A 19,646-nucleotide genomic window follows, 5' to 3' on the forward strand; every position below is an offset into this window, starting at 1 on the left:
TACATGACGAAGGATAGGAAAAGTTCGGCCACAAGCATTGTGGATTCAGGACGTTATAGCAAGCATGCAGAGTCTTCTGATATCTTGATAGTATTTTAGGTGAAGGTGAAAATATGGCACGCAAAATGAGGTCTGCGCACGAAAAATGAGGCGGGTCTAGCGCACACAGTATGAGACGGCTCGAGTGCACGTAAAATGAGGCGGGTTCGAGCGAATGTAAAACAAGGCAAGCTCTGTGCATGGGTCAATCATTGTTGCCCACAAGAAGCATTGGTGACAAAGGTGGAGCATATATAAGCCACTATCAATATAGTGTAGGTTTAGTTTTAATCTCACGAGTCAACCATTGTTGCCCGTACAAACCATTGGTGTCGGAGGTAAGGCATTTATAGGGGTAGGGTTTAGTTTTAAAGCCACGTGTCAACCATGGTTTGCCGTACAACCATATGTGTCGGGGGTAGGGCCTTTATAGGGCGTAGGGTTTAGTTTTAATCTCACGGGGGCATTTATGGGCTGCTATCAATAGGGGTTAGGTTTAGTTTTAACCCAAGGGGTTAACCATGGTTGGCTGGACGAAGCATTGTTGCTGGGGGTGGGTCATTTATACGCCATTATCAACCATGACAAAATTCACACTAAAGTCGTCACTTTTAACATAATAACCCTTCTTAAAAAGAAAAATTTCTTCGCCGCACTACAACGAGCAATAAAAAGTTCAAGTGCTAGGCGTTGAAACGTGCCAAATTCAGGGTGTTACTTTTCCTCTGCCTAAACCAGCAATTTTATTTATTTTGTTAAAATTTTCTTTTTTCACGTACCATAACACCAAACTATCATCATGATGTTCTACAAAATAGATTTTCGGTGAAAATTTTCTTATAATCCATTTCAAAACACTCGAAAACAAGGATGAAATTTTAAATCTAGAGGTATATAAATCTAAATAAAGTAACATAGAAGGAAAAAAAAATTCAATGAAACAAGAATAAAGCAGAAAATAAATAAAAAGGTTACCTTTTGTATAAATAATAATAATAATAAATAGATAAAAAGTTACATCGGTAGTTTTTTACCGACTGTACTCTAGCGACAAAGCCTTCTATCAGTCGCTATCTTCATACCGATCCTACCTTGTAAAAAATGTTTTAGTTTTTTTTTTCTTTTTGTTAATTTTTCTTTTATTTCTCTTATCATAACAACAAACTATCATATTCATGTTCTTCAAAATATATTTTTCCGTGCAAAATTATTATAATTCATATTTAAACACTTGAAATTAACGATTTAAAACCTACATTTAAATCTTTAAATGTAATAGTGGTTACTTAAATAAAAGAATTTTAATGATATTTTTTATTTGAGTAATGAAAAGTGTTGTTTGAAATGAATTATGGGATAATATATCTCCTAGATTTTAGGATTTAGGTGATATTAATTTGTCATTTGATTGGTAAACCAAATATATGTAATTTTTGTTATTAAAATATAGATAAGAATGTTTGATCAAAAATCTAAAAGTTATGGATGTTAAATCCAAGAATTTCAAAACTGAGGTGCTTATATCAAAACACCCCTAAAATAAATGCCTCTACTTTAATTTTCTTATTATATTCAAAAAAAAAAAAATTCTTATTAAACCCTTTAAATACCGTTGTTTAAAGAAATAATAATGAACGAAAACAATAAAATATCGAAGAGTAAAATACCACTAGAAATTATACACATGCTATGCATGTGCTTATTAAGATTTTGAAAATAAAATTTACAAAGAAAAAAATAAAATAGTCAATAAAGCTTTTGGTGACAGACCTCTTCAGACGATTTTTAGTGCCAGGGTTTGTCATATAAAGTCCCAGATTACGGACAAAAGTATTTTTTATTTTTGTTTGGGGTTTTCTTTAAAAATGGTGGAAGTGCCAAGGGGACAATTTCCGTCCCCTTTCTTCTCTCGTACTCCTCTTGAGTTACTTCAAAAATTCTATTCAGTTCTCCTTTCAGTTCTTTTATTTATGGCTCACGAGATGCTTGGAGACGACCATCAATGCCATACTGGGATGTTTTTAGACTTCTCAGTCATCCTCACTTTGCAACTACATACGCGGTGTGCACCTTGTTGACACCGGTTATCAATTCCCCGGCGTGAGAGTAAGGTTCTAGACCCTTGAATTAATCCTTCCCTCATTGTTAGTTGTTGACTAAACTTTTGTACACGTTTTAAACGTCAAACCACGAAGAAACCAAGTCGGAGGCATTTCCCCAGTTTTTCGGCGAGCACCGCCCTTTCGAGGCAATTTTCGACCAAACCAAGGCGAGTTGGCCGACGTGCAAGTTTTCGGCAACCTCAATGACTTTTGAGGCATTTTCCAGCCAAACCACGGCGAGTTAGACATCGTGCGAGGGGCAACTTATTTTTGCGTTTTCGTCTTCGCTAGTTGCGTGGCTCTTCGGTAGCTAAGTATTGTGAGTGGACCCCTTCTGAAAATGCATGTTTTGATAGTAGAAATGCATACATGAAAAGCATGATTTGATGACTATGTTTTATGAGATAACATGCTTATTGAGGCTAGTTTGAATTATTACTATTTTTTTATAACCCGTGTTTTTATAGAATATCTGATGGATGACGATATGATATTTAGAACATGTTTAGAACACCTCTTTATAGTATAGATGATGGATGACTTTATACTATGAAGTTGCTCTTCAATATATGTATGTTCACTGGTTTTGTACTTACCTAGTGATCATTTCTGCTATGGGATGTAGGGATAGATTTTGGTCTGTCCCGGGCAACGATTTGGTGTTGGCATAGGGCCTGAAGTGTGTTTCCTCTAGCTATTTAGCACAGGGAAGAGGAGCCGGCATGGGGCCTAGAGTGTATTTTCCTCTGACTGTCTGCTCAAAGACGGGGAGCCGGCATGGGGCCTAGGGATTATCAGACATTTACTAGTGATTATTATCTATACAAGTTATGATTTGAGACATTGCACGGCATGCTAGGTTTCGAAAAACCTATGTTTATCATAATATATGTGTTTTTATAAAACCTGGGGGTTAATATGTTGATAACTATTTTGTTATATATATATATATATATATATATATATATATATATATCAATTTGATCCACTCATGTTTGTTTTGCGCCCCCTTCAGGACTTAGAATCGAGGCATACAATCCGGCGTCCAGGTACTTCCGCATTGGCATCTTTGAGTCCTCTCGGTGTAGGACCCACTCCTTTGTTCATTAAATTTTTATATTAATGCTTTTAGTGTTCTAAATTAGATGAGTGCTCTGAACACGTTCCTTAATCGCATATTTATTATTCTTTTATATTTATAAGTCTTATCTATCCCTTGTTTTCAGCATTTGCACTCAATAAATGGCCTTCATCACCTTCGGGTGTCAGCCAACACTGCTTATCCTGGTATTCGGGAAATATCGGGATTGAGGCGTGTCAGTTCATATCTTTATTGACGACTGTTGCCAGATAACCATTTCATCTTTTTTTTTTTTTTTTTGAGAGAAAAATGTAGAAGAGAAAATGGGGATAACTGATAGGGTTAGCTATGAGGCTTTGAAAAAATAGGAAAATTATTTCATGTTTCATTTATTATGTTGTCTATAACTTTTGTTTTTTGTTATCTTTCTTTAGTTTTGTTGACATAGTTAATTTGGTATTTCACTATCTTTTAATTGATAAAAAGAATTTTATTAATAGGTAGTTGAGATAATAGGACGATTTAAAAAAAAAACTGAAGACACGTCCCTTCCCACGAACCGCATTTTTAGTCTCCCACGAAGTCCACTCGGTTGGCCGCTCCCGAAACCGTCAACAGGATTTATACAAAAGCCACTTCGTCTCGCGCAAGTTTGAAATTCTGGGTTCCATGCAGCAAAACGCAGTCACTCATAAGCATCACATATACACTGATTCACTGACAAATTGAAAAAATCTGAAGACGATGAACCAGTCAGTGCTCGCTTACACTTCATCACTTTTGCGTTCCTACAAAAATTAGGTTGGTTTCTTCATTCCCAATCATTTTTAAAACAAATTAGATTAATGGTTGTGTTTCTTTGATGTATATACTTTGAAGTGTGATATATATAGTTTACTTTCCCTGCACCACCAAATGACAAATATCGTTTCGGTCACAAGACTTTAAAATTTGCACTGAAAATGAAATCTCCTCTCCGTCGTTTAAATTATCTAGCATAGTCTATCGCTTCTACAAGGCAAAAAAAGTGAAGGGTGCCCAACAACTCATACACTGACTCCACAATAGGGTATATTTCAATGTGGGATTTTGGGTCCAAAATAGTCATAAAAAAAGCGTAAGCTTTTCATAGTGCAGTTGGAAATGTATAACAAAAAGGGTAAGTTGCTTGGTGTTATCAAATTTCCAGTCTTAGGAATAGGTAAGAAATTTGTGTGAACTGTGATGGTATTGCTAAGAAATCTTTGCTTCTGATAAAAGCCAATATGCATCAAGTGGGTAATTAGTTTGATTTGGTTCTTTGTAAATGCATCTTTAAAAAGCACTTTTACTCATAAGCATTTTCAATCTTGTTTCAGTTTTTAGTTTCGGTTCAAAATTTTAGCTTCTGTTCCGTATTCGGCTTTTTTTTTTTTTTTTTTTTTTTTTTTTGGGTTTTCCGCGCCCATCTTTGGGTTGAATTTTTAAGGTATTTGGTTGAAAGCTTTTTTTTTTTTTTTTTTTTTTGGGTTAAAATGTTTTTATTTAAAATGGGTCTTCTAGTAATAAAGAATTATCAATTAATAAAAAAGAAAACTAATGAAAATGACTTAAAACCTTTGAGTTTTAACGATAAGGACAAAATAAAGGGTAAAGTGAATAGCACCAGGATTAACTTTTTAGTATAAAAATGTAATTTTTTGTTAAAATGAACAGTAGAGGTCCCTTAATAAAATGAAGCTTGTTGTGCTTTATTTGTTAGGGCATTTAAAATTTAGATAAGGCCTAAACCCTATTCAATTGAATTAAAAAGCCCATGCTTCATAGTTTAGAATAAGAAAACCCTAGTCGGATATATTAAGGCATGTTTATCACGTTGATAATTTTAAATGCTTTTTTTATCTTTTTTGAACAAAATGTTACCAGGAGAGTGATGAGAGGACTCATGAGCAGGAGAGGATCCAAGTCATTTTATCTTTATCTCATCGCATGACATCTTCATCTTTTGAAATTTTAAACTTTTGAATTTGAATAAAAATTTGAGTGTGGGTTTGCGTCTTCTAGCCGTGTATCTATAAATACACTTGTGCAGAGAACAAAACTGGAGAGAGGGCTGCGGTAATGCCCTACATATTAAGGTGTGCGATATGAATATCCATATTTGTTTGTGCCGCAAGTTACACTAACACATAGAGTATGTCTCGAGCTTTAAACTGTATTCAGTTAATTGAGGTGATAGTGTGGTGCAAATTTCATGTCTAGGTAATTGATGGCTGCGTCTAGAGTTGTGCCAAATGTACACAACGGAGAATAAGAGATCAAGTAACAAAGGCGTGGAGACAAAATTGCCTTCTTGCTGTGTGTCTAGTAAGATTGAGTTTTTTAAGTCTCCTTTCTATTATCTTCTCTTGGTTAGTGTTTGTCATGGCTTGGAATTCAGGATTTTTTTTATTTTTTATTTTTCTTCTTCAGGTGTGAGTTTTGTCTCGTTTAAATCCTACATTTAGTGTGCATATTATCATTTATGTTTTTCATTTTAATTGCATATGTGTAGATGATGTTTTGGTATGTGATGTGTTGTATGTAGGAACTTACTTGAGACTTGAAATTGGCATAAAACCTTTAACTCCCCTTAATATAGTAAGATTCTAGAACTTCTGAAACATTACCAAAAGTGTCTTCTAAAAGTACTTTCAAACATTTCTTAAATCCCACGAGAAAAGCAAAGAAATTACTTTGAAATTAAGAATACCAATACAGAAAAGAAGGCTAAATATTGCACGCATTCAATATTCTGAAATCTATGAAATCTGTTATATTTGAATTCTTCATTTGTTGGTCCATGAATTATGCAATTTTGTTTCTTATTCTATGTAGGATGTGTGGTAGATTACTTGGAGCACAAGTCGAGCGACCTTATTTGATTAGATAAATATCCTCATTAAATTAATTCAAACGGGGAAGAATTAGGCCTTATATACTAAATAGATTATGGATCCATAAATTATAGCCTCATTAAGAAGAGATTTATCAGTGTGTCAATATTCCAAGCATATAGAAAAATCTCTCCTCATTAAACCTAATTATTTAATAAATTCATTAAATATCCACAATAAAATAAAAGTTGAAGTTTTAGTACAAACAGTTGACCAAAATTCAGAACTAGGGGGTAACCTAGGTTAAAAAGGAAAGTCGTGAGTCATAAATTAATGGTGAGCTGCATAGTTTTCTGCTAAGATTTTGGGCAATGATATTCGAGTTTCAAGCATGTATATATATAAGCGGCCATACATATCTTGCGAGAATACATATATTTATATATGTACACTGGCTTTGTTTTTGCAGTGAGAAGAAAAAATTATCAACATTGAAGATAATTAATACACAGTTATTGGTGAACTGCCAGCCTTCTACTGTATATATAGATATACCACCAGGTATTTCTTCGATCATATATATCCTTTTTATTGTACTTTACATATATATCTTTGTGAATATACTAGTTATTGGGAGTAGTTGTTTTGTAAAATTTTATAGGGCTAAATTTTGACACTTTCAGTCTAATCGGTCACACAGTGGAGTAATGAGGCTTTTAGATCCAGGTCAAAAAAATATAGGTCTTTTTTTGGAGTGAGTCTATTTATTTAATTACATGTTTTAAAACCAATTTTGTCCTTTTAGATAAAGAGTAAAAAAAAAAACATGTAATACGATAGACGATGAACAAAAACCTATCGTGTAAGTAAATAAACAATTAGACATGTGATACAACGGATAATTTGTAATTAATCTATAATACAGGTAAAATATATATAAAAAACGTAGAAGTAAATTAATAAAAAAAAATCTATAATATATGTAGATAAGCAATTAATTCGAGATAAATTATCAACAAATGTTTAATATAGATAGATAAAATATAATTAATCTGTATTATAGGTAAATATACAAAAATAAACCCTAATCCTACAACTAAGAAGACTGAAAAGTTGTCAATTAAGAAACAAAAGAGATGCAACCTCAACTGGCTTGCCTTTCATGAAAGGAAGGAAAAGTTCGTTGAGATGTTGACTGCCTTCAACGACGTTGCTGCCGGGAAGATGATGATGATTAGTGAAAGTAAAGAAGTCTTAAGAACATCTCCAAAGAAAATATCAAAACTGCTATGTAGACATACAACAGTAAAAAAAGTGCAGCAAACTCTCTCCAACGGAGCCTTCAATTTCTTACATGGCACTGAGTCATTTGAAGGCAAAGCCTTTTGTACAGAAGATAAGGAGGAAGAAAAGATGATTCTCACTTGGATACTGTGATCACAAATATATAGGCTGTTTCACACCCTTTCAAATACTTGTTCAGTGTATTTGAAAGCACACAACTCTTTCTAATAGCTGTATCTTTTAATCAAAAAGTACAACTCTTTCTAATAGCTGTGTCTTTTAATCAAAACGTTTTTTTAATTAATAAATTAATTAAAAAACTTAATCCGAAAATTAAAATTAATGAATTATGAAAATAAAGCAAGAATTACAATAATAATAATCATAAAGAAATTCACAACATCAATTATATATTTGGTAAATAAAATATTAGAATTTCAAGTTCTGTTTATTTCTGTTATTTTTGTTTATTTCTGAATTGTTCTCCAACACGTCAAAGCGGAGCCAGTGATCTCAAGAAATGCATCCATGAGCTTGAACTCAGGTTGCCTAGCCTTCTCTTTTCCGCAAAAGACTGGTGAGAAAAAGGGTTTAGGTTTTTTCATCACAAAAGTTCTTGAAATTAACCCTTCCTCACTTGGTCCCTCAATTCTAACATCGATCAATGTCATCTCTGAACTTGACTATTGCACATCAATTTGGTCCTTCATTTTGGATTCGGTTAATTATTATGTTAGTGTGCTGATGTAGTGAACATATGGAACTCACAAGTCCAAACAGAATGACCAAATTGATGTGCTATGCTAAAATTCAAAGACAACATTAATCAATGTTGGAATTGTGGGACCAAATAAATATTACTCAATGATCATTCTTGTATTTGGTTTTAATAACCATTGGTTGAGTGATAGTGTAGTTGTTTATATTAATATCTCATTGTTAATATTTTTTTTTGTTTTAAATTGAACTTTACACCATGACTTATCGAAGTAATATTTCTGGATCAGTCATTAGTTGTCGTAGTAGTTGGCTAATGTGTATATGGCCTGTTCTAACTACTTTGTATTAATTTCAAAATTGCATGCAGGTGTTCCTGCAATTCCCCATCATTTGGTGCAAGAATTAAAACTCAACTATGGCTATAGTGAAAATACTTGAGAAGCAAGCAGCCAACCGTTTTCCCCCCAAGAAGCCGAGAGCTGACGCCGATAGAGATGGAACAAGTCGTACCAACGTGGAGGAGGCCTTGCAGGCATATCGAGACACACTGACTCAGATCTTGAAAGAACGCAATGTTAAATGGGAGAAGAAAACTTGCTGGAACAGGCCTGACATTGAAGCAGCGATGCGTCTTCGAAAGCAAGGGAAAAGATTTTTTATGATGAAGAAACGAATCGGACGAATTCCAGGGATTAGAGTTGGTGACGAGTTTCAGAACAGGGCTGCACTAACTGTCGTTGGCCTTCATTGCCAGTTCCGCAAGGGTATTGATTATATCAAGAACAGCAATGGGAAAATCTATGCCACAAGCATCGTTAACTCTGCCCGGTATGACAACGACAGTGTAGAATCTCCGGATACCTTGATCTACTCAGGCGAAGGTGGAAATCCTGGCGTTACAGATTCAGAAAAACGACTCGACGATCAAAAACTTGAACGTGGAAATCTTGCACTAAGGAATAGCATGGAAGCAAAAAGTCATGTTAGGGTAGTTCGTTGCTTTAAATGCTTATTGGCCAGCAGCACTGCTTATTTTTACGATGGTCTCTACAAAGTAACAGGTTGTTGGCAAAAAAGAGCGAAATTTGGCAAACTTGTTTATGTGTTTTTGCTGAGAAGAGAGCCGGGCCAACAAAAATTTGTCATCCCGCGTAGGAAAGTCTCGAACAAGTTGATGAAGAGGCCTGCTACTACTATCCTTTGCAAAAATGACATCTCTCAAGGGAAAGAGAAGACGCCTATTCGCGCAGTCAATAAAGTAGACAGTGACGAGAGTCCTCCATCTTTCAATTACATATCCGATACCATTTATCCAGATTTCCTCAAGAGCGCCGCGACCAGACAGACAAGGTGCGATTGTAAAGATGGATGCTCCGAATCTAAGCCATGTCCTTGTGTAAAGAAGAACAAAGGGGTTTTTCCATTCAATGACAAGGGACGTAGGACGAATAGGAGCTCCTGTATTGTCTATGAGTGTGGTGCAGGGTGTAAGTGCTCTTCTTCATGCAAAAATAGAGTGAGCCAACGGGGAGGATGTTCCGCGTTTAAACTTGAAGTGTTCAAGACTAGATCAAAAGCATGGGGTGTTAGGTCGCTCGCGTGGATTCCAAGAGATAGTTTTGTTTGTGAGTACGTCGGAGAAGTAGTAGTACTTGAGTATAACAACAATGGTTTTCGAGACGCTTGTGAGCAGGGGCAGGAGCAGAAGCAGCAGCCTTTCTGTTTTCCTCTTATGTTGTTATCATCATCGGGAGGGGAAAAGAGTTGCAATTTGGCCATTGATGCCGCGAAACGCGGAAATGTGGGGAGATTTGTGAATCACAGTCCGTCGCCTAATCTGTATGTCCAACGCGTCCTCTTTGATCATGGAGACCCGAGAATGCCACACATGATGTTGTTTGCTAAGAAGGACGTACGACCTTATCAAGAGCTAACCCTTGATTTTAACTGTAATGTTGTAGCGAACGAAGCTTGAAATGTAAGATGATGAAATGTCATCGTGGTCAGATCATTTTTTTTTTTTTTTGGTCAACAACGTTGAGATACTATTGAGACCCTTACTTTCAAAAGAATAGGTTAATTATTTGGATTGTTTATTTAATTATATTGTTTCACATTATATTATATCACTAAAAAAAACATTTCCGGACGAAAAGATTTTGTTGGGCAAAATTGGTCAGCAAAATTGTTGCTTAAATGTTTGCTCGACAAATTTTGAATTTTCGTAGGCAAATAGTATCTATCCAACAAAATTACCAATGACAGTTTCGTTGAAACAAGTGCGTTGACAAACTTGGCCGGATGAATATAACTTGCCTCATTTTACGTGCAACAGCAACCTCTCTTTACATGCGCGAAGATCGTATCGTTTTGCACTCACCAAGCAAGACTTTAGGGTTTTGGATGAATAGTATGTGAACGCGTACAAGCACACTATTAAGTGAATAGTAGTGTCACTTATAATTTTTCCGGAATGGTGAATAGTAACATTTCTTCGTGCCTTGCCTTTCTCATGCCTTTTTCCAAGCCTTGGCATGACATGTTTATATGAGCCTTGCCTTTGTCATGTCGCGCTTGTTCTCGTCTAAGCTTCATAAAAATGTACAACTGCCTGTAAAGGCACAATGAAGGGAAGGCACGAACAAGCGTGCATGCCCAAAGTATAACATTCCTTACAAAAGCACGATATTTTTTAAACCACAAACAAGCATGTGACACCATGATATGCCTGGGTTTAGCGGAAAAAAGCAAAAAAATAGATAAATAAATTGAAGTGTAACTCTCACGTTACTGATGATGTGGTTCATTGACTGGATGATGGTTGTGCACCCGCGTGGTACTGATCCTTCTCTATTCCAATTTATCTTTTTATTTTTTTGTTTTTTTCCTTTGAGTTTTTTCTTCTTACGTATTCTAAAATACAACTAACATCCTATTAAACATAACGTACCAATAATTTTGTACATAATCGGTACATTATTGACATGATATATGAATGCCCATATGTATTAAACATAACGAACCGATAACTTGGTACATAATTGGTACATTATATAATCTTAGTTTTGGTATGTATTAATATTTTGGTACATTACAGATTACTAATTTTGGTACGTTATGTTATTCTTGTTTTAGTATGTACCATGATATTGGTACAATGTGTTAACTTAACTTTGGTATGTACAATCTAGTAGTACGTTATGACCCTTAAAAAAAAGAGAATTTTGCATATTAAAACTTTGTTCTGAAAATTAATTATATCAAATTCTTAACAATTAATTATTGGGATAATGACTCAATCAAAAATTTCAAACTTATTTTCTTTCCAAGAATTTAGGGATTTTAGATCTAATCAGTTTCAATATAAATAATTCTTATTTTCATTTTTTTTCTTTAAAATTTACTTAAAATGATGAGTTGGAAATTAAAAAATTACATGGATAAAGATGGAAGCACCTTAATCAAAATACAAAGCGTTTTTATAAAAAGTTGAAAACCCACAAATGTTTAATTAATAAGATGTAGAATTGAAGCACTTTTATCTAATTTTGCCCTTATTTTAAGTGCTCCTATTCCCTATAATTTAAACTTTTTTCCTGTAAAAATAAAAAGGAAAATCTTCTACAAGATTTCAGTCCTTAAGGTTAAGGAGGCTTTGAAAAAATTGGAGCTTCAAATTCCAAATTAAAGTTGATGAATTTTCACTCGGGCTTATGCGCGAGAACAAATTTTAAAATTCAAAACTGTAACAGTTGCCCACCTATCCTTTTTCACGACTGTGTTTTTCAGCTAACTTCAATCCACAGGCGGAGGTTGAGACGGTGATTTTCGAGTATCTCTTATAAACTATTATTTCTTACTTAGAAAGCAGAGGCCTTTTGACGGACACCCATCAAAAAAGAAATCTTTATTGGTTCTACCTTCTATTTTTTATGAAGAGAATGAATCTTTTTATCACAAGATTAGAAAAAAAATGAATCCAAACCTTATGTGGGAATGATTTTTCTTTTTATGGGTATCCGTTAATAAGTTAACGGTGTTTTTTATTTGGGTAAATATCAGTTTACTACCATCATATTTCGTAGTTTTCAACATTTGGTACATCAAGTTTTTTTAGTCTCAGAGTCATACCTAAAATGTTAATTTTGGGACAGTCTCATACATCCGTTAGTCAAACTGTTAAATCTCCCGTTAACTGATGATGTGGCTTCCATGTGGACAATGACTGGGCGCCACGTGTCATTAAGGGGTCCACGTGGAAATTAAAAATAAAAACAAAAAACAAAAAACAAAATTTTGGTCCTCTTCAACCTCCCCTAACGTCTTCTTCCTCACTTATCCCTCCATTCTCTACTCTGCACCAACCCACCAAACCTTCCTCTCCTCTCATCTTCGACTCATCATACATCCACCCTTCCCCTCCATCTTCGACTCCACCCATCCAACCAACCAAACCCTAATTTGCATTGTGCCCACTTTAGCCACTCGCCCTTCCCTCCCCCAAAACCATCATTTGCATTTTCTTAATCCCAATTTCCTAATCATCTCAAAATTTCCACATCAATTCATCTCCTAATTTCAATAATTTGTATAAGCCCCAAATTTAACTGCAGATTGTACCACGTTGTTCAAGTCCCGAAACCCTTTCAAGAAACCCTTCCTTTTCCTCGACGACCACCACCCCTACCTTTTCACCAACCTCATTCGTTTTTTCCTCACCCACAATAATTCCGACGACGACAGCCTCACCGTTCAATTCGTCGACGCCCAAGACAGAGATAGGGTCTAATTTGACGTCCTCTTTGACCCCCTTGGCATCTCAATAGCTTGGAGGAGCCCGTCGTACGATCTGATGGGCAAGCTCGAACTCAGGCCGATGGTGTCGGCACTGCTGGCGAATGCAAAGGATGAGCAAAAAAGGAGAAAAGAAAGAGGGGTTGGTCGCCGGATTGGATGGGAGGGTTCGAGAGAAAGCTGGGAGGGGAACGGTGCAGGCGAAGAAAGAGAAAGTGAGATCGTGACTTTTTGTGTTGGGAGAAGAAGAAGAAACAGAGAGGAAGAAAACATCGGGGGAAGTAGAAGAGGACAAATTTTTTTTTTTTGAATTTTTAATTTCCACGTGGACCACTTACTGACACGTGGCATCCAGTCATTGTCCACATAGGCGTCATGTCATCAGTTAACGGAAAACTTAATAGTTTGACTAACAGATATATGAGACTATCCCAAAATTAACACTTTAAGTATAATCCTGGGATGAAAAAAACTTGATGTACCAAATGTTAAAAACCACGAAACATGAGGATGGTAAACTGATATTTACCCTTTCTATTTTGTAGGTCCGTTGAACTTTGAGATTTGGATAGCGGGTCAGTTCAACCTGATCGTGCCGCACCAAACTCTTCTGGTTCGTCTTCAACCGACCCAAGTTGCACTCTTATTTGGACTACTGCGGAAAGCCCAAGAGTGAGCAACATCCAGGTGTTTTTCCCCCGTAGAAGTAGAAGCTCTGTGGCCCCTCGCCATTTGTCGCAGTATCTCAGTGAAGCGTAACAATGCATTGGATTTGGGGTTCGAATGTTTGTTCCAGAAACTGCGGTGCTATTTGATGAACTGGGTTCCAAGCTTCTTCTCTCCCCACAAAACAACCCGTCTTATTTGCCGCGGTCTTCGCGCGAGTAAGCAATTCTCACCCCCAAACTCCGACAACATTTTCTTCAAAGCAATCTGTGTTATTCTTCGACAGAAGAGATGAAAGTTCTTAGACCAGATTATTAACTAATGAATGTATGATGCCCTAAATGTATTGAATAGAGATATGTGAACAGAAGTGAAGAAAGAAGAGAAGTCGAGAGGTTTTGTATTTCACAGAGTAAAGAAGTAGATTTTTTCTGAATACACACACAAAACATCTATATCAGCTATTTATACTAGCTAATATCACATTACACAATGACTCTATTACCCTTTCTAACAACTCCATTCTAACTAACTCAAACCAAGTAACTAACCATATGTCAACATGACTTTATGGTTATTACTCCCCCCACAAACTAAGCTGAGCTACGAAAGCTAAGTTTGCTGCAGAACCAATGCCCAAGCCAAAAGACCTGCAATGTTTATGAAAAATGGGACTATGCAAACCCTTTGTAAAGACATCGGCCACCTGATCATCTGTGGGAATATAGTGAACCATAAGATCTCCTCGTTGAACCTTTTCACGCACAAAGTGATAGTCCGTGTCAAGATGCTTGATCTTGGAGTGAAAAATAGGATTGGAACTTAAAGCTAGGGTAGAAATGTTATCACAGTATATGAATGGTGGAACTAATATGGATTGATGAAGATCCTTAAACACAGAGCGAATCCAAAAAACATCAGCTGCACAATGAGCTAATGCCTTATACTCTGCCTCTGTGGAGCTTCGAGAGACTGTGGACTGCTTTTTAGACTGCCAAGAAACTGGATTGTTCCCCAAATAGACAACAAAACCTGTGATCGATCTTCTGGTGTTGATATCTGCTACCCAATCTGAGTCAGAATAGGCAGTAATATTGAATTCCTTGCTTTTGGTATAGTGTAAGCCATAACCAATTGTCCCCTGAATATATCTCAAGATCCTTTTGACCAAAACCATGTGGACATCAGTTGGTTATGCCATGAATTGGCAGACCATGTTCACTTAGTGGGCTATATCAGGGCGAGTAAAAGTAAGGTATTGTAGAGCCCCAACGATGCTCCTATAGTGACTAGGATCAGACACCAATGTTCCTTCACCAGTAAGAATTTGAGTATGAGGCTTACATGGCGTAGATGTATATTTGCAGGTATCCATTCCTGCCTTTTGTAACACATCCTTGGCATATTTAGCTTGGGAGATAAACAGTGAACCATCATCTCTATATTGGATATGCAATCCCAAAAAATATGTTAACCTCCCCATATCCTTGAGTTCAAATACACCAGCAAGATCATCAATGACAGATTGAATTTTAGTAGAATCTGAACCAGTGAGAATTATGTCATCAACATACAAGAAAAGCAGAATTATATCACTACCATCAATCTTGACAAAAAGACTAGAATCAGAAGAAGAGGATTAAAAGCCAATAGCTAGAAGATAGCTTGTAAACTTCGAGTTCCAAGCTAGAGGGGCCTGTTTTAACCCATAAAGGGATTTGACCAATTTGCAAACATATCCAGGACAGGTAGCATCCACAAACCCTTGTGGTTGTTTCATATAGACATTTTCTTCCAAGTCGCCATGAAGGAAAGCATTTTTGATATCGAGTTGTCTTAATGACCAACTTAACTGAGTAGCTAAAGCCAAGATAAGTCTCACAGTGGTATGTCGAACCACTGGACTGAATGTCTCTGAGTAATCCAAGCCTTGCTCCTGAGTATACCCTTGTGCTACCAAATGAGCTTTGAACCGAGAGATGCTACCATCTGGATTTTTCTTAACCTTATACACCCATTTACTGCCAATAACAGACCTATGGGAAGGTGGTGGAACAAGTATCCAAGTGCCTTGAGATTTCAATGCATTGAACTCCTCCTGCATGGCAGTTTGCCATTCTAATGACAAAGAAGCAGCTTTAAATGTCCTAGGTTCTTCACAGGTTGAAATGTCAGCAATAAAGGAAAAACCCCCAGAGACAGGCACACTTAAGGTGGTAGATGAACCATCAGAAGATAAATCATCAAGGTGTAAAGAACACAGCTAAGGTAGAGAAGCAAGACAACCCACAAAACTTTTCCTGGAAATAGCACCAGTTCTTAACCTGGTTTGGATACACTCCCTATTGATAGGTGTGGGGACTAAATTAGTAGTATGTGGTGGTGAGGGAGAGGGAATAACTTCCTGTAGGTGAGCAGGTGCAATGACAGGTAGCAATGGAGTAGTAACTGGTGAAGAGCAAAGAACAAGAGATGTGTCAGACCCCTGAACTTCTAGCTCTGGTGATACATGTTCTTCGGATGGGGTAGTATTTGGAGAAAATAATTCGACACCTGACTGAGATAAAGACTGTTGAGAACCTGCAGAAGTTGTATTGCGTTGTGAATAAGACACTGGTATAGTGACAAGCACAGGTACAGGCCTTGATTGTTCCTGTTCCTCATGACTATACATTCTTGCAGGGCTTGTATGTGAAACCATTCTGGCAGGAAATAGAGATTCATCAAAATAGACATGCCTGGAAATAACCAACTTCTTGGTTTGCAAGTTATAACAAATCACACCTTTGTATCCTTGGTAATAACCGAAAAATGCACACATCACTGATCTTGGTTGTAATTTGTTACTATTGTACGGTCTGAGACATGGAAATACAGCAGAACCAAAGATCTTAAGAAATTGGATATCTGGTAGCTTCTTATATAAAGACAAGTATGAAAAGCTAAAACACAAGCTTTTGCAAGGCATGTTATTAATTAGCCTAACTGAATGAGCACAAGAAAAATACCAGAACACAGAAGGTAAGCCAGAAGCACTAAGAAGAGTGATTGCAGTGTCCAAAATATGCCTATGTTTCCTTTCAGCAACTTCATTTTGTTGAGGAGTATAAGGACAGGAAATTAGTTGCAGAATTCCTTTGGCAGCAAGAAAGGAAGAAAACCTCTTGCTTGTATATTCACCTCCCTCATCTGTTTGCAAGGACTTAATTGGAATGCCAAACTGAGTCAGGACAAACTGATAAAACTGAACAAAGATTGTAAACACATCAGATTTATTGCTCATCGGGAATATCCAAACAAATCTCGTATATTCATCAACAAATGTTACATAATACCTATAGCCCTCTATAGATCTTACAGGTGCTGGTCCCCAGACATCAGTATGTACTTTCTGAAAATGAGATGTACACCTATTAGTTCTAACAAGAAATGGAAGCCTAGACATTTTGCCTTGAATACAAGAGATACAAGTATTATGATTATCATCTGTTTGAACTGGAATATTCGATTGTTTCAACATGAAAGTCATTACATCATGAGCTGGATGTCCTAATCTCTGATGCCAGACATTGTTCTTCACTGCTTTTCCCAGATAAGCTGCTGGACACCTGGTGATATGCTGAGAACCCTTTGCACTTGTGACCACAGGAATCTGGAACAATTCATCAGGCCTACTCTTTCCCTGGTACACTATCTCCTTTGTCTTCTTGTCCTGCACAAAGAATGCAGACTCATCACATATAAACCAGCTGTTGTTATCTGCACATAACTGTTTCATAGATAGTAAACTCCTAGCAATAGTAGGCACATGTAAAACTTTGTTAAGAATCAGGGAATGAGTAGGAGTTTGAAGCTTAGTAGATCCAATATGTTTAATTGGAAGACCAGTACCATTCCCAATTATTATTTTCTCAGATCCCTCAAAGGGTTTTACTTGAGAAAGAGTAGTAATGTCAGAAGTTATATGATGTGACGCACCAGAATCAACAATCCAGGTATCTTGAGGAAAAGAGTGAGGAGACTGTTGTGCATTCATTGCAGACAATGATGAAGGTGGAGGATGGCCTTGATAAGCATAGTTTCCCCTGTGATAGCAATCCAAAGCTGAGTGACCTCTCTTCCCACATATCTGACACTCGACTGCAACACTTGTGATTGGCATATTTGTATTCCTGTGAAAACAGTTAACTGCAGTGTGTCCTCTTTTGTTGCAGATCTGACACTCAATCACCACTGTAGTTATATTATCAACAATGCCTGACTAGGTATTAGTATTCCCAAGTTGTCTTGATCCCTCCAATTGCACTGAGGTATTCCCTCTTCCTCTAAAATCATTATTATGCCTGTAATTGTTAACACCCCTGTAGTTGTTATTACCCCTGTAATTATTCCCAAATGATCCAGATTGTACATTTGAGGACTGTGATCTAGACACAGGTGGACCACTGGAATTTGCAGAGAAACCATATCCATATGACTCATTTGGAAACAAACCAGGTGCTTGAAAATAATATGGCTGCTGGAATTGAGGTTGTGAAGAAAAGTATGGCTGTGAACCTGGAGGTGGTGGTAAGGATGACAGTGAATCACATGGTACAGCTGTGATAGTACCAGCAGTGACAGCTAGAATATGAGCATGACTGTGAGAATTTGAAGATGATGCAGACGAGTGAGACCCAGTGTTTAAACTAGAACCAGTGGCTGGACCTGAACTTGACCCTTGCACATACAAAGCAGACATATTCTGAGTAACTATGTTCATGTCACCCTCAATTTCCCTCTCAGTACCGAGTAACAATGCTCGGAACTCTTTCAACATGAGTGTAGACTCCCTAGCCAATATAACAGTACGAATAACCCTAAATTCCTTAGGTAAACAAGCAAGACCAGCAATCATAACATCATTATCTGAAATAGTTTCACCTGCAGCACTTAGTTGTTCTCTAATATGCTTGAGCCTCAACAAATATTTATCAATTGTATCAGACCCTTTTTGAATCGTGTGTAGTTCAGTTTTCAAATGATTGATTCTAGATTTAGACACAGTGGCATATCGATTAACAAGATTAATCCAAGCCTCATATGCAGTACGACATCCAATCACATATTCCATAGCCTCATCAGTTAAAGTAGCAAGCAATAAACTCAATAACGCCATATCAACAGTTTCCCATTCAATGTATGCAACTGTGACCTCCCTTGTAACCCCATGTTCTGAATCAACAACAAACTTTGATAGACAAGGAGTGGTACCATCAAAATGACCAAACAACTTATACCCCCTTAGCACCGACTGAAACTGAAATGCCCATTTAGCAAAATTATCATCCCTAAGCTTAATGGTAAGCATTCCCAAAACACCTTCAACTTTAAACGAAGGCGCATCTATGACAGAAAGATTGATATTTCCACAAATCAAGACAATTGTATGATCAAAACAAGACCAATTCTAAAGAATGACACTCTAAACAAATCAAGAAAGACGAACCCTTTCTTGCAACAATGCGACCAATTTACAGTACTGCAATCAATACTTCAACTAACAGACAATTTCACAATTCATACACCAGAATGCATTCATCAAATCAGGAGAAAACATAACAGAATCCCCAATTCACCAATTTAGCAATTTAGGAGAAAACAGAATCCCCAATTCACGAGAATTGTGACAGAATCTCAAACGCCATTTTTTTTACAGAACAAAATCAACATTCAAGAAAACCCAGACAAAGAAACACGAACAATCTCACCAGATCAGCGACAGAAAACCTTTGCAAGAACCACCAAGAATCTGCATCAGAGTAGCGGAAGAAACCCCTGGGATCGAACACGGCCGTAAACCTTCGCCGGCAATGATACCATATTAACTAATGTATCGAACAGAGATACGTGAACAGAAGTGAAGAAAGAAGAGAAGTCGAGAGGTTTTGTATTTCACAGAGTAAAGAAGTAGAGTTTTTCTGAATACACACACATAACATCTATATTAGCTATTTATACTAGCTAATATCACATTACACAATGACTCTATTACCCTTTCTAACAACTCCATTCTAACTAACTCAAACCAAGTAACTAACCAATGACACACTGCCATATGTCAAC

The 19,646-nt window shown here is 36.6% G+C and overlaps 1 pseudogene; it reads left to right on the top strand.

Moving 5' to 3' along the window:
• Window positions 1-8,321: 8,321 nt before the first annotated feature.
• On the top strand, window positions 8,322-10,245 carry LOC125478222 (annotated as a pseudogene).
• The last annotated feature ends 9,401 nt before the right edge of the window (window positions 10,246-19,646 follow it).

Source organism: the organism of the source record quoted next, unplaced genomic scaffold (genome assembly GCF_019419815.1).
Source record: "Pyrus x bretschneideri cultivar Hongxiangsu unplaced genomic scaffold, Pyrus_bretschneideri_v1 Contig24, whole genome shotgun sequence".
NCBI lineage: Eukaryota > Viridiplantae > Streptophyta > Magnoliopsida > Rosales > Rosaceae > Pyrus > Pyrus x bretschneideri.